Raw genomic sequence first — 3390 nt, forward strand, 5'->3', positions numbered from 1 at the left:
GATCAGTGAACTCATGAACATGGTCCTAAGATACTATGGCTCTCTTGAGAACCAGTTTTGCTCAGGGTATTTTTATTTTCCCTAATGGCTGAATCAGGGTGCCCAAAATTCATTTTGCTGTGGGGGGGGGGGGTGGCAAGCCCACCAGCAAGACAGAAGGACCCAGGAGAGGTAGATGAAAAGGTGGAGAGGGCTTAACAGTGGAGGCCATCACTGGCATGGTGGCTCCATTGGGTGGAAGAAGGGCGTAGGGAGAGGGTGGCTGAAGCAAAGGGAGCTGGAAGGTCCTCTTCAGGGTCAGGAGGGAGGACTGGCTGTTATGATTTATCAGTCCCTTTCTGAACGAAGATTTTACTTTTTTCTGTAACTGTTTGTTCTGATACAGAGTCATGAAAGCTTTCACATAATACTTTTCATTTCATTTACCTTCAAGAGTACAGAAAAGATCAAGCTGGAGGATAGCATAATTTAGAGACTAATTTACTGGTTACCTTTCTTCATCTGCCAATTCACATTGAGGCCATGTGGTATTACAAAAGAAAATCATCTTTTTCTTTTTCGTAGGGTCTGACCTGAAATATTTCCAGTTCTTAAAGATGCATCTTAGTGGGTTACCGGAAAAAAAATTGTTTCTCTCTTGGTAAAAGTGAGTGGTGCCACTCCCATTTCCACTCCTTGATTTCTGGATGCATGAATTCTGGCTATGGGAGAAATAGTAGCATATATTGGAAGCTGGTTTAGAGCATATACAGCCTCCTGGAGACCATTGCCCTACCCCTTCAAGGTATTGCCACCTAGCTGGCTCTGTAATTGTGTCTTTAGAAGGCCATTCCATCATTCTATCAAGCCACCTGCTTCAGGATGATGGAGGATATGGTAAGACCAGTGAATTCCATCAGCATGGGCCATTACCACACTTCATTTGCTGTGAAGTGAGTCCCTTGATTAGAGGCAATGCTGTGTGGGATACCATGATGGTCGATTAGGCATTCTGTAAGCCACGGATGGTAGTCTTGGTAGAAGCATTGCATGCAGGGATGTCAAATCTCTATCCAGAGTAAATGTTTATTCCAGTAAGAATAAAATGCTGCCCTTTCCATGATGAAAGCAGTCCAATGTAATCAACCTGCCACCATGTTGCTGGCTGATTACCTCAAGGAATGGTGCCAATTTGGGATTCAGTGTTGGTCTCTGCTGATGGCAGATTGGGCACACAGTGGGGGCTATAGCTAAGTCAGCCTTGGTGAGTGAAAGTCCACGTTGCTGAGCCTATGCATACCTCCAACCCTACTGCAATGGCCACTTTGTGCATGAGCCCATCGGGCAATGATGGGAGTGGCTGGGGGAAGATGATGACTGGTTTCCACAGAATGTATCATCCTGTCCACTTGATTGTTAAAATCCTCCTCTGCTGAGGTCACCCTTTGGTGAGCATTCACATGAGACACAAATATCTCCATTTCTTTGACCTCTTCCACATACATCCTTGTCTCCAATAGTCCAATCATGTTCCTTCCACGTCCTTGACCATCCAGCAAAACCATTGGCTACAGCCCATGAATTAGTATACAGTCACACATTTGGCCATTTCTTCTTCCAAACAAAGTGAACATCCAGGTGTACTCCTTGAAGTTCTGGCCCATCTTGGGGATTTCTCTTCATCACTGTCCTTTAAGGAAGTCCCAGAAAAAGGCTGCAATGCTGCCACTGTCCACTTTAGAGTGGTACCTGCCTATCACGCAAAACTATATGTAAGCCAGGCACAAGTTTTCTCTTCCTCAGATAACTGATCATTAAGGAACTCCCAATGAAGCCAAGGGTCTGCACTGTAATTGACCAAAATGGACCTGCCAAAGACTCCAAACAGCATCTCTATCTGCCACTGACAATTCGAGCACTATTGGATCAACTGGATCATATGGCCCATTGTGGCAGAGCTGATTGCACAGCAGCCTGAACCTGTTGCAGAGCCTTCTCTTGGTCTGGACCCCACTCAAAACTAGCAGCTTTTCGAGTAACTTGATATATAGGCCAGAATAGTACACCCATATGTGGGATATGTTGCCTCCAAAATCCAAAGAGGTCCACTAGGTGTTGTGCCTCCTTTTTTTTAGTTGTGAGAGGGCCCAGATGCAACATCTTATCCTTCATTTTAGAAGGTATATCTCAACATGCCCCACACCACTGGACCCCCAGAAATTTCACTGAGGTGGAAGGTATCTGAATTTTCATGAATTAATTTCCCATCCTCTAGCAGGCATGTGTTTTACCAATAAATTCAGAGTCATTGACACTTCTTCCTTACTAGGTCCAATCGGCATAATGCCATCAACGTAACGGACCAATGTGATGTCTTGCTGAAGGGAAAAGAAATCAAGCTCCCTATTATGACAAAGGGCTAGAGATTTGATATAGCTCTGAGGTAGGCAACTGAAGGTGTATTGCTGGCCTTGCCAGCTGAAGGCAAACTCTTCTGGTGGTCCTTTGAAACAGGTATGGAGAAAAAGGCATTAGTCAGATCAATAGCTGTGTCATGGATTGCATTATGTCCCCCCAAAAAATGTGTGTATCAACTTGGTTAGGCCATGATTCCCAGTATTTGTGTGGTTGTTCTTAATTTTGTGATCGTAATTTTATGTTGAGAGGATTAGGGTGGGATTGTAACACCACCCTTACTCAGGTCACCTCCCTGATTCAAGGTAAAGGGAGTTTCCCTGGGGTGTGGCCTGCACCACCTTTTATCTCTCAAGCGATAAAAGGGAAGCAAGCAGAGAATTGGGACCTCGTACCACCAAGAAAGCAGCACCAAAAGCAGAGCACATCCTTTGGACATGGGGTCCCTGTGCCCGAGAAGCTCCTCAACCAGGGGAAGATTGAGGACAAAGCCCTTCTTCCAGAGCTGACAGAGAGAGAAAGCCTTTCCCTGGAGCCAACGTCCTGAATTTGGACTTGTAACCTACTAGACTGTGAGAAAATAAATTTTCTCTTTGTTAAAGCCAGCCACTTGTGGTATTTCTGTTATGGCAGCACTAGATGACTAAGGCAAGCTGTATACCAGGTACCAGGAGATGTATTAATTTTCTCAAGCAATAAAACTATATCTGGAACAGCAGCTGCAATTGAAGCCACCACCTGGTAAAGTTTTCTACAATCCACTGTCATCCTCCAAGATCCATCTGTTTTTTGCACAGGCCAGATAGGTGAGTTGAATGGAGATGTGGTGGGAATCACCACCCCTACATCCTTCAAGTCCTTGATAGTAGCAGTAATCTCTGCAATCCCTCCAGGAATGCAGTATTGTTTTTGGTTTACTATTTTCCTAAGTAGGGGCAGTTCTAATGGCTTCCACTTGGCTTTTCCTACCATCGCAGCACTTACTTCACATATCAG

This window comes from Loxodonta africana, chromosome 1, assembly GCF_030014295.1.
Source record: "Loxodonta africana isolate mLoxAfr1 chromosome 1, mLoxAfr1.hap2, whole genome shotgun sequence".
NCBI lineage: Eukaryota > Metazoa > Chordata > Mammalia > Proboscidea > Elephantidae > Loxodonta > Loxodonta africana.